Source organism: Amblyomma americanum, chromosome 1, assembly GCF_052857255.1.
Source record: "Amblyomma americanum isolate KBUSLIRL-KWMA chromosome 1, ASM5285725v1, whole genome shotgun sequence".
NCBI lineage: Eukaryota > Metazoa > Arthropoda > Arachnida > Ixodida > Ixodidae > Amblyomma > Amblyomma americanum.
Genome location: NC_135497.1, coordinates 459,358,785 through 459,371,687, shown reverse-complemented (window position 1 = coordinate 459,371,687; position 12,903 = coordinate 459,358,785). Strand labels below are relative to the sequence as shown.

Genomic DNA, 12,903 nt, shown 5'->3' with positions numbered 1-12,903 from the left:
CCCCATGCTACGCTTACTTTCTCTTGGAACCCACTCTGTTACCCTTAAAGACCAGCGGTTATTCTGCCTTCGCAATAAATGCCCTGCCCAAGCCCATTTCTTTCTCTTGATTTCGACTAGGATGTCATTAACACGTGTTTGTTCCCTCACCCACTCTGCCCGCTTCCGATCTCTTAACGTTACACCTATCATTTTTCTTTCCATGGCTCGCTGCGTTGTCCTTAACTTAAGCTGAACTCTTTTCGTTAGCCTCCACGTTTCTGCCCCGTAGGTGAGTACCGGTAAGATTATGCTGTTGTACACTTTCCTCTTGAGGGAAATTGGTAAACTGCCACTCATGATCTGCGAGAATTTGCCATATGCGCTCCACCCCATTATTATCCTTCTTGTTATCTCCCTCTCATGATCCGGATCAGCTGTCACTACCTGCCCTAAGTTGACTTATTCCGGCACAATTTCTAGGCTCTCGCTGCCAACTGTGAACTGTTGTTCCCTTGCTAGGCTGTTGAACATTACCTTGGTTTTCTGCATGTTAATTTTTAGACCCATCGATCTGCTCTGCCTGTCTAACTCGTTGATCATGATTTGCAGTTCACCTCCTGAGTGACTCAGCAAGGCAATGTCATCAGCAAATCGCAGATTATTTAGGTATTCTCCATTTATTCTTATTCCCAACTGTTCCCAATTCAGGCCTCAAAAAACCACCTGCAAACATGCGGTGAACAGCATTAGCGAGATCGTGTCTCCTTGCCTGACACCCTTCCTTATTGGAATTTTATTGCTGACTTTATGGAGGACTATAGTAGCTGTGCAGTTGCTATATATATCTTCCAGTATTTTGACATAAGGCTTTTCTACCCCCTGATTACGCAATGCCTGTATGACTGCTGAGGTTGCGCATTTCTCTATCACATGATTGATAGTGTGAATATGATCTATTGTGGAATATCCTTTACGAAAGCCTGCCTGATCATTTGGTTGATTAAAGTCTAACGTTGCCCTGTCTCTATTAGCGATTACCTTAGTAAATACTTTGTAGGCAACGGATAGTAAGCTGATCGGCCTGTAATTTTTCAAGTCCTTGGCGTCTCCCTTCTTATGAATTAAGATAATGTTTGCATTCTTCCAAGCTTCTGGTACAGTCGAGGTCATAAGGCATTGCGTATACAGGGTGGCTAGTTTTTCTAGCACGATGTCCCCTCCATCCTTCAACAGATCTGCTGTTACCTGATCCTCCCCAGCTGTTTTTCCCCTTTTCATTGCTTCTAAGGCTTTCTTTACTTCATCTTTCGTTACTGGCGGGATGACGCATTGCTGTGCACTGCTGTTCTCATTAGCGCTCCGATTACATTGGCTACTGTACAGGTCTGTGTAGAACTCTTCGGCTACGTTAACTATCTTATCCATATTGCTAATGACATTGCCCTGCTTGTCTCTTAATGCATACATCTGGTTTTTACCTATGCCTAGTTTCCTCTTCACTGTTTTTAGGCTACCTCCGTTCTTTATAGCATGCTCGATTCTCTCCATATTAAACTTCCTTATGTCGGCTACCTTGCGCTTATTTATTAACTTTGATAGCTCCGTTAGCTCTATTCTATCGGTAGTGTTAGATGCCTTCATGTTTTGGCGCTTCCTAATCAGATCTTGAAGAGCAAATTTGAAGAGCACATAATCAGTCGACTATAAACTAATACTCTGCCCAATGCCTAATTGATGAGTAAATGGTATCCAGACACCTACGATTCGTCTGCCCTTCGGTGGAGCAGTTGGCACACTCTTTGACAGAGTTTGGGAATGTCAAAAAAACTCAGTCTTGGACAGCAATCCCGATCCGACATATGAGCGCTGGGAGGCAACACTTTATAGCCACAGTCCCCTCGACCAGAAATCGCCGGTTGAGAGGAGCCGGATCATGATGGCGACCAATGGGTTCCCCTACTGAACCCACCCAGTATTTATGCTCTCAATAAATGTTTTCCTCCTCCGTCTCGTGAGTTAAGGAAATGCGCACACTGTCAGTGGAGTTTTTTTTTAATTGGTTTTGGGGAAAGGAGATAGCGCAGTACCTGTCTCATATATCGTTGGACACCTGAACCGCGCCGTAAGCGAAGGGATAAAGGAGGGAGTGAAAGATGAAAGGAAGAGAGAGGTGCCGTATTGGAGGGCTCCAGAATAATTTCGACCGCCTGGGGATCTTTAACGTGCACTGACATCGCACAGCACACGGGCGACTTAGCGTTTTTTTTTCCTTCAGTGGAGTGCTAAATCGCGATTTTGAGGTACGGGGCTTGCCCGCCGCGGTGGCTCATTGGTTAGGGCGCTCGGCTACTGATCCGGAGTGCCCGTGTTCGAACCAGACCGCGGCGGCTACGTCTTTATGGAGGCAAAACTCTAAGGCACCTGTGTGCTATGCGAAGTCAGTGCACGTTAAAGATCCCCAGGTGGTCGAAATTATTCCAGAGCCCCCCACAACGGCACCTCTTTCTTCCTTTCTTCTTTCACTACCTCATTTATTCCTTCTCTTACGGCGTGTATAAGGTGTCCAACGATATATGAGACAGGTACTGCGTTATTCCTTTCCCCAAAAAACCAACCAATTACTTGGCTTAGGGGACGCTGGCGGATATAGCTTCATGATGCCCTCAAATGACCCTCGTCATTTGAGGGCCGCGCTTCGCCCACGGGTGGTCGAATGTGGCTCTCGGGCCACATTATGTTTATCTGCCGACAACTGCAACCACCGACCCAAGGGGCCCTCGCGGACTTGGAGGGGTGGGAGGTCGTGGTCTATAGCTCCGATCCGGCGTTGCTCCTGAGGCTGGTGCAATGGACGGAGAATGTCACCGTCAGGCACGGGCTGAAGGCCACCTCCCACGACCAGGAGCCAGCTCATATCTTAAAGTTTGAACTATAAGGGCTCCGCCAGTAATAATGTTTTCAACATCATCATCACCCTCACCCACGTGTTTCCAGTGTAACTGGCTCGCGGGGTGAGTGGAGGCCTCAATCGCGCTCTAAGTAAGCGGTGGCATACACCTACTATGACGCTCTTATGCGCCTTTCCTTTTCTGAAAACGAGCGGAAGGTGTTCTTTTGCCACAAGGGCACCTATGGCCAATGAGCGCCATGGCACAATTAAGGTATTTTCGACTTCTGAAGGTGGAGTCAAAGATCGATTTCCTAATCATTTCACCTTTAATAAGCCGAGCACCAGACCAGGCGAAAGCTTGTACCCATTGCGTCACCGGTGGGTACCCGGCGGCACTGGGATCGAACCCCGCACCTCCCGCATGCGAGGCGGATGTTTTACCATTTGGCCACCGCTGCGCTACGATGATGATTATAGGGTTATGTAATGATGATGATGAAAGTAATGATGATGATAGCGAGAGAGAAAAAAATGGCACTGCATCGTTCAGCTAGGCCAGGATATGCGTAGCGAGAGCTATGTTGTGAGAGCGTTGCTGGGGCGAGATGACTGAAGTGAAGGCTTGAGGAGTTTACTGACAGCTTTTATTGCTGTCGACCCATGAAACCACTTGGCTACAGCGCGACAGCACGGCTCGAAAAAGTTTCCACAAGTTCACGGCATGTCGGACAGGCTGACAGCTGCTCCGTCGAACCACCGGCTAAAAGCGGGAACGGAGGGAACCATGAGGGAGGCGATGCTGGAAAGGTGTCGCCATCTGTCGTGCGGCTGGTGAAATGAAACTGGGCACATCCGGCCCCACTTTTTTGATCAAAGCCCTTTTTGATGAGCGCAAAAGGCAAGGAAACTCTAGGCATGGGCAATAGGCAAGGTGGCAAATGGCAATGGCAACTAGCAACAGGCTTGGCAGATTCACAAAAGCACTACATAAATTAAAGGCAAAGACAGACATGAACAACTCTAAACAAAGCGAAAAAGGAACAAACACAGCACTTTCACAGGTCAATTTCCTAGTTCTGGAGATAGGTGGGCCGTGTGCACTGCCTCACGAGACGCTGCAAGTGATTAACCGCTTGCCTGTGGCAATGCTCTTCTGCTGTTCCGTAGCCGAGGTTGCCAACACAGCTTGTCTTGAAGCGGCTTGTCGCTGACCATTGCAGTTTGGCAGCGGCAGTGTTCTACGAGGAGTCTTAACGGGAGTCTTTGTATTTGCGGCTGCTTTGGCTGTCGGCGGCTGCAGCTGAGACTTGAGTCGGTGGATCTCTTGGTCCTTCTTTTTCAGCTGAAAGCTCAGGCGGCGATTCTCCTGGACGAGACGTTCGAGCTGCTTACAACGTTTCGAAACTCCGCACTGAAACCACTGGGCTGACTGCTGGTCAGTCGGGACTTAGAAGGATGAAGCTTTACTGATGTGGCAATATCTGATGGTTGCCTCTGGGCGGCCTTGATTTTCTTAATTTTGTCTTCTTTTTCCTTCAGCTGCATTTCAAGTCTGACACACTTTGCTTCAAGCCACCCTCTCCTCTCTTACGCTTTTCAACGACTACTGCCTTGTCCTTGGCTGCTTTAGTGAACTTGTCACGCTGTCTTGACTTGCGAGTAGTATTCCTCAAGGTGATTTACCTTTGCCTTGAAACACTGGTTTTCCGCACGGAACTGTACGTTCCACCCTCTTCTGCAGAGGTGTCCCTTCTTGGCAGCGTTTCTCTGTGACCATCCGAGCCGACAGTAGGAAACAAAAAATAAACCATAGCGAAATTTATTGGTCGTATGTAAATTAGTATTGGTGGTATAATTTCTCTGTGGATTGTGTCTGCATTTGTACTAGACCAATACAGAAACCGATACACCTTATTGATCGATACATATATGTCTTATAGGATATGGTATTGACTGTATCGGTCTATGATGGGCTGTAACGAAAAGTACTAGACCAATAGAGAATCGAGTACACCTTATCGACTCATACATATTTGCCACATAGACCAATACCCATTTGTCCATGGGACTGACAGACTGATATGCATCATTCAAGGGTCCTACGAGACCAGTCGGTTTGTGGTTCTAGTTGTTTTTCATTGCTTCGTTCTCCAGCTCAGGCTCTGATCTCAAAATCAACACATGCCGATCCCATGGCGCTCATTAAGCATTGCAGTAACGTAAATTATTTGCCACCTTAAGGATAAGGTACGCTGAGGCAAACAGAAAAAATGCCGCCTCACGTCCCAGAGGATCCGGCGCGCAACGCTTTTGAACAAACTATGTTCTAGTTTGTAGAAAGCCGCGGACAACGCGGTGCCCGCAGCGGAGAGACGGTCGCACGGCGCTCACATCGGGTAAGGTTACGAGAGGAATACATTTTTCCCGTCTCTCCCAAACAAGAAATAAAGCAAACAAGAAAGAAAAATGATCAGCTATCGTGGTTTCCCGCATGCCGACACTCCAGTGTAGGACGGTAGGGCCGTATGATAACAGTGAGTAAAACTTTTTTCTATTTTGCGTTTTATAGGCAAATATGCAAAAACCCACGCTGAGACCACACTGAGTCTTGTTTTATGTTAATAACAATTTTTTACAGTTATTGGCTGAGTTTTATCCACAGTCTAGCGAAACGGTAGCGAAAACGCAGTCGAAGGAGGGCAACATTGGGTAGCTGTTTTGGTATTTTTTAGTTTTCCTGTGCGCACGTCAGTAGCGTAAGTTTGTCGCGGTGTGCGTTGAATATAATAATAATTGGTTTTGGGGGAAAACAAATGACCCCGCCGCGGTGGCTCAGTGGTTGGGGCGCTCGGCTACCGATCCGGAGTTCCTGTGTTCGAACCCGACCGCGGCGGATGCGTTTTTACGGAGGAAAAACGCTAAGGCGCCCGTGTGCTGTGCGCTATGCGATGTCAGTGCACGTAAAAGATCCCTAGGTGGTCGAAATTAATCCGGGGCCCTCCTCTACGGCAACTCTTTCTTTTTTCTTCTTTCACTCCCTCCTTTATCCCTTCCCCTACGGCGCGGTTCAGGTGTCCAATGGTATATGAGACAGATACCGTGCCATTTCCTTTCCCCCAAAACCAATTATTATTAATATTAAAGGTGGATGTGCGTGTGCGTGTGCGTGCGTGCGTGCGTGTTTGTGTGTGTGTGTGTGTGTGTGTGTGTGTGTGTGTGTGTGTGTGTGTGTGTGTGTGTGTGTGTGTGTGTGTGTGTGTGTGTGTGTGTGTGTGTGTGTGTGTGTGTGTGTGTGTGTGTGTGTGTGTGTGTGTGTCAAGAAGATTTATAAACAATGCAGTATCGTTTAACACGACAATTACAATAAGTGCTAAGCACAAAATAGACAAAGAACAAGGAAATTTTACAGCTCACTGAATTACCACAGCTCGATGACATTTTACAGCACTGGGTATTCTGAATTTAACTGCTTCTAATCTCCCTCCATTCCGCGCGGTTTGCTGAATGCTCGTTTGATGGCGCTTCCACGAGCACAGATGAAAGACCACGAAGACCATGCCTTCAAACTACAGCATTAGAGACTGACAGTTTAATACCCCTGTCACACGGGCACCGCAAAGGCCCTTGAGAATCGGGTCCTAATATCCAAAGGCTTAAGGACTGCAGCTACACGGCACAAATGTTGCGCCTTTGCCGCAAAGGGCCTTGGAGGCGAAGGCTCCCGTCCGAGACCTTTGGAGCCCAAAGGCGCGGCCTTCGAGAACCTGCGACGGCAGTGCCATCCACATCAAAAAGTAAAAGAAATGAAAAAAAAATTAGATGAAGCCAAGAATGTTTGAAAACATCTTTTAAAAATACAAAAGGTTGGTCTAGCTTTGCTTTTTGTACGGTGTTTATATTTTATGCCCAGATTTTACCCCACAAGCACAAAACCTCCTCAAAATCTCCCAGAAATATCCCATCAGGACATTTGGAATGTCTCCAGGAGGTCCTCATTTTTCCCGAAGGCATCCAAAAAACGTCCCCACAAATAGCCGTGTCCAAAAAGTTGGGCGTCCCAGGGACGGCCCCAAAAGTATAATTCTAGATTTCTCGGCTCTGGCTCAATAAAATTATTTCTTTTTCATGCACACTTCAGGCATCTAAGCGCACATATGTGCCAAATTTCAGGCACATGCTTACGTTACAGGTGGTGTAATACATCAGTCCACTCGCGTGAATGCTTGCTGGCTAGGCCATTCAGACTTACGTGTTTACGTGAAATGAGCTTTAACAAGGTGAAAATCTGGGCTGGCTGGTGCGTGATCTTGTGACGGGGGCAGCGCAGCACGAAAGAAAAATGAGAGAGGCGGGACACGACGTTGAATAACAACCATATTTTTAATGCACGTTCGTCGAATATATACGTCTCGCTCGTATAAGAAGGAAAAGAAAAAGAATGAAAAACGCACAAGATGTACACGTGGTGAAATATTAAGACATCGCACGCTGATAATCAATTTCTCTGTCACGAAGCGCTATTGAAGGTATGCAGACACATACGTCGCTCTTAGTCGGATGCTGAAGGCTTCTTCAATCTCCCTGATTCGTTGATCAAAATATGACGGTGACCACTGTGTTGATAAGCTGCGGAGCGCATTCATGCTCTCTACAATGTTTTGCTAATTCACTGCTGATGGCGCCCTTTAAGGATCTTTTGTGCTCTCGAAGCCGTTTATTCAAACAGCGCCCTGTTTGACCAATGTAGGTGCGTCCGCATCACAGAGATATTTCATAAACCCCGCTTTTCACACATTTCGCATGTTTTTTTCCGGTGTTTTTTCTTGCATTGATTTTTTCCTTTGCTCGTTGTTGACTTTGGCGCACAGGCTTCTAAACTTGTTGGGTGCTGACATAAGCACTTTTACACCAGCTCTTGCTCCTACCCTTTTGAGCCTGTATTAAATGCCATTAATGCAAGAAATGACCGCGTACGGCTTCCTTTATTCTGATGTGGTTGTGACATATTTTCTGCCTCTAAGTGCTTGCAGAATCCCTTCTGCAACACTAGATAGCAGTGTCGTCGGGTAACCTGCTGCTTTAAGCCGACGGTTTTGGGTGTCAAAACTGCCTTGAACTTCATAATGACAGGATCTCGTCAATGCGGCTCTCACTTCTGCTTTTTTCTACCCCCGCTTGATGATCTTGGAGTGCGCAGGTGTGTAGGGGAGCAGTCCCTTCTAGCTTCGTGGTCCGTACCGCCAGCATATGTGAGCGCCTAGGAAGGCTAGCGTCAAGCAAAGAAGTCGCATAACGTTGTTTTCTGGGAGTTCACTTGTTATTTCTAGTCTTAGTTCTTCTAGTTCTTAGCAAAAGTAGCAATGAGAGCCGCATTGACGAGATCCTCTCATCATGAAGTTCAAGGCAGTTTTGACGTCCAGAACAGTCGGTTGAAAGCAGCAGGTTACCCGACGAGACTGCTATCCAGTGTCGCAGAAGGGGTTCTGCAAGCACTTAGAGGCAGAAAATATGTCACAACCACATCAGAAAAAAAGGAAGCCGTACGCGGTCATTCGTTACATTAGTAACATTTCCCTCAGTCTCAAAAAGGTAGGTGCAAGAGCTGGTGTAAAAGTGCTCATGTCCGCAACCAACCAGTTAAGACATGAGCGCCAAAGTCAACAGCGAGCACTGTTTGAATGAACGGCTTCGAGAGCACACAAGATCCCTAAACGGCGCCACCAGCAGTGAATTAGCAAAACATTGCAGAGAGCGTGAATGTGACCTGCATCTTAGCAACAGAATGGCCATCACGCCATATTTTGATCAAGTGACCAGGGAGATTGAAGAAGCCTTCAACAATCGACAAAACATCGACGTATATGCGTCAGCATACTTTCGATAGCGTTTCGTGACAGTGAAATTGATTATCTGCGTGCGTTGTCCTAATATTTTACCATGTGTACATCTTATGCTTTTGTCATGCTTCTGTTCTTTCCTTATTGCACGAGCAAGATGTATATAATCGATCGAACGTGGATCAAAAATCTGGTTGTTAGTCAGCGTTGATTCCTGCCTCTCTATTCTTTGTTTCGGGCTGCACTGCTCCCGCCACAAGAACATGAAATGTGCCAAAATTTTACACACAAAGGAAATGTGAATTCAAAAAGTCGCCCGATCCCGCCCATATAACAGGAAATAGTAACGCAATACAGATGTAATTTGAGTTTGTTAGATGTGGCCTTTGCATTTAATTGAATACAAATAGGACACGCATATGTATGCACCATTTAACACGCAATGTACGGAACACTACGGCACCAGCATATAATAATGGCCAAATTTTTCTCTAGCTCTGAGAAATCTGAAAAATAAAGCAATAAAAAAAACATAATACAGGCTGAAAGTTGATGCACCTTAAGTAAACATTCTAAAGGGTACAAAAGCATATATGCACACGCAAAAGCAAACGCATGTAAAGAACAACCTGGGTGCCAAATTAAAAGACGATATGGGCGTACGATACAGATACGCGGTTTCAGGTCACGGATATTATGCAGGGTGAAACCTCCCTCTGGCTTTTCCTCTCGCATGAGCCTCGGAGTAAGCTTGAGCGTGTTCTCAAAAGAGTAAAAAAATTAATTCTACGAGGTGAAAACAAGAACGAGCATAAACCAACATACCTTGACGACGTTGCCAACGGAAACCCGGGGACGAAATAAAATGCTGCAACTATATACATGAATTCAACGCAGCCTTCTCTCCTGCGCTTTCTCATGACAAAGCGAACGCTCAAACATACGCCTTACAACCTCGTTACACGCCCGTTTTATTTTCTTGTGACTAAGTGTGGAGATAAGACTGCTTGGAGCCGGATGGAAAGGGGGGACGTCTTGTGGTAGGAGCCCTGGCACGCCGCACCCATGGTATAGCAGACCGCGCGTGCGGCACAATACGGCGTGGGAGGCGAGATCAAGAGGATCAAGGCACAAGTATTCCGGTGGGGGTGGGTTGAAAGTCAGCGACGCGAACACAACTCAAACTATACCGCTGCGATAGGACGGCAATGTAGGTAGAGCAGGTTAATCCATGGGCACTCATAGCAAGAGTCTGGAGGGCTTCCGAAGATCTCTCCCGCCAATGACCGCAGTAGACGGCCACGCACCCACCAACAACACGCCACAGTCGTCGAATGCGCTGAGGGATGCAGAGTGCGCGCTAGGAGTCGCTCATTGCCTTGAAATCCGCTGCCGCGAACGACGCCTGTAAGAGCGCCATTGTGGTGTAGGGCCGTGAAACTGCGCAAAAGACTTGCGATGCGCCGCTCGCTGCTGCATCAGTTCCAAAAGAAATTATGTGGGCACGCCGAGGTGCGCGGGAAAGCTGCCATGAATCCGTAGCTACGAAGTTCACGATAGGCCAGTGATGAGAGCAAGAGCTGCCGCGCGCTGGCGCTTGCGCGCGAGCGGCTAGGTGCTGCGCGAATACGTGTGCGCAAGATAGCTTCCGTCTAGCGAGGAAGCCGGGCGAGCGCAGCGAGCAAGCCGGACGAGCGATGGGGGGCCATTACTGCGCCTCTGCTCGACAGCGGCGCAACGAGGACTACAGGTAGTTGGAGATGCCTGCAGGAACTGCCGCACCGTGTTGAAGTTGGAAACACTATAGAAGACTGGGACGTTGGTGACCGCTGCTCCTGGCGGTGCGATAAAAAGGCAGACCGCCGTCGCCTGCCTGCCTGCAGCATGGAGCCGACGGCCCACAGAAGAAATGCGGGGTGAAATGCGCTTCCTTCAACTGTTCGAACAAAACTGCTTGTTCTCTTAAAACGGCGAGTGCAAGAGCAAAACCTTCCCTCCCCGTAGCTTTTGGTGCGAGGGAGAGAGAAAAAGGAGCGAGGAGTCAATTTGCAATTTTTGTTGAAAAGCATTGGTCCCAAAAACGTGCTCCCAGTTATCTTTCTGGGACTAAAATGCTATGATTTGTTTTTGTGTCTGCTTAACACCCTCGAAAAAACGTTTCTAGTACATTAGTGGGCGCACTTCCCTTTTGCTTGTGTTTCTGTGTCCTGCCTCTACATTCTGGAAATGTTCGATAAATGTTTTACTGGGACTGGGACATTCCATCCTTTCTGGGCGCACCTGGGGACGTACGTTGTTTGCTGGGAAGGCAGTAAAGTGTTGCAGCAACACCGAGTGCCCTTGTGGCAAAGGCAATACACAAAAGCTGCTGCTGCTGACGACAGCAGCTGTTCCAGTCCTTCCAAGCAAGCAATTAGAATGAAAAAAATTGTCTGATCTCCACGAATGAACAGAATTCCCTACTTTATTTTGAAACACTCACTTCAGCCGGCTAGTGCACAGCAGCGAGTGCTAAGCCTCGACGACTGTTTCACCTTTGGGCTGCACCGTGTAGCAGATTCGCTGCACATTTAAGCTTTCGCTCCTTTTGTGAAAAAAGTGCCTTTGCTGGAAAAGCCTTCGAGGAATGTCGTGTGACAGGGGTATAACACGCGTCAACGCGGGTACGTGATGCCGACGACGACATTACAAGCACAGCTCGAGAGCTCGACAGTTCGTTCAGGCTGGATGTAAAGATTTCTCCCAACTGATTGTTCATCTGAAGGAAGTGCATGAACCGACCGACTTCAAAATGAAGTGGCACTCCCTCTTGATGTGCGCAGCCATACTTTGTTCTGTCTTTTAGAGCGTATATCTCTACTCGCGTTTCGCGTCTCAGCGTTATGCGTTATAACGCAAGCCGTAACCCAGTGGTTGTCATAGTGACCGAGGCGGTTACATAACAGAATAATATAATAACATGCGGCAGCGTGATGCCTGATCACCACAACTCAATAGGGGTGTGCGAATAGTTCATTTTCCAAAGCGCCGCCGCGGTGGCTGAGGTTATGGCGCTCGGCTGCTGCCCGAAAGTCGCGGGTTCGAGCCCGGCCGCGGCGGTCGAGTTTCGATGGAGGCGAAATTCTACAGGCCCGTGTTATGTGCGATGTCAGTGCACGTTAAAGAACCCCAGGTGGTCGAAATTCCCGGAGCCCTTCACTACGGCGTCTCTCGTAGCCTGAGTCGCTTTGGGACTTAGAACCCCCATAAACCAATTAACCAAGATTTTTCCAAACCGAATAGAATACGAGTAGTGTAGCGTTGCTACCGAATTTAATACGCATAGTTTGGCTGAAAACCAAATCGAATAATGGAGAACCAAATCGAATACGAATATTTTGTCGAATATTCTCTACTCGTGCGAATATTCAATGAGCAATAGTGAGGAATAGCGACGCGCTGCCTTCGCAGTTATAGCTTGTCTTTTAAAAGAAGCATCACAGATCTCAATCTGGGGGTTCGCAACACAAAGTGTATTAACATTGTCACTGACATGTTATGCGCATAGGAAAAGTGGCTTTTGCTCTTGATAACGGAAGATAATAAACTAGCACTACATCGTAGTGCATGAGATGGGCGAGGTCTTACGTATGAGGCATGGCCTCCGTGGTCAGGCATTAAGGCTTTATTTGCTGAACCTTCCTGGGCCCTGCTGCGTCGTCTAATCTCAGAGGTCATGTATGAGGATTACGAACACCGCCACGCGAATTCACCGCACCGTGGAGCTGAACGCTCCATCCCGAGCATACCGATCGCGGCAGCATGGTAATGCGGCATGTATGGTCACTGTTTTTGGAAAACTCATGGAATAAAAATACAGCTGGCCTTATTCAAACTTCACGGCAATTATTTGAAATGTATTCGAAAATTTGAGGACGTATTCTGTTAGTTTCGAATAATTTTGAACATACACTGTTTGATTCGTTCGAATAATCAAATACGAGGATATTCGAGTCGGTATTCGAAATTTCCGAATATTCGTACACCCCTCCAACTCAAAACTTAACTATGTCAATCCGGTATATGTACCCCGTTCGTCTTTTTCTTCGTACTTCGTGCCGTCTTTGTTGCGCTGTGAGCAATATGAATATGCTATGCGTCAGATCGGGCCACTTGGTCTCGACATTCGTGTAAAATTTGCGAGCCATCCATTTG

The 12,903-nt window shown here is 47.4% G+C and overlaps 1 pseudogene; it reads right to left on the bottom strand.

The window, feature by feature from the left end:
* Positions 1 to 3,977: 3,977 nt before the first annotated feature.
* On the bottom strand, positions 3,978 to 4,664 carry LOC144126038 (uncharacterized; annotated as a pseudogene).
* Positions 4,665 to 12,903: the final 8,239 nt, after the last annotated feature.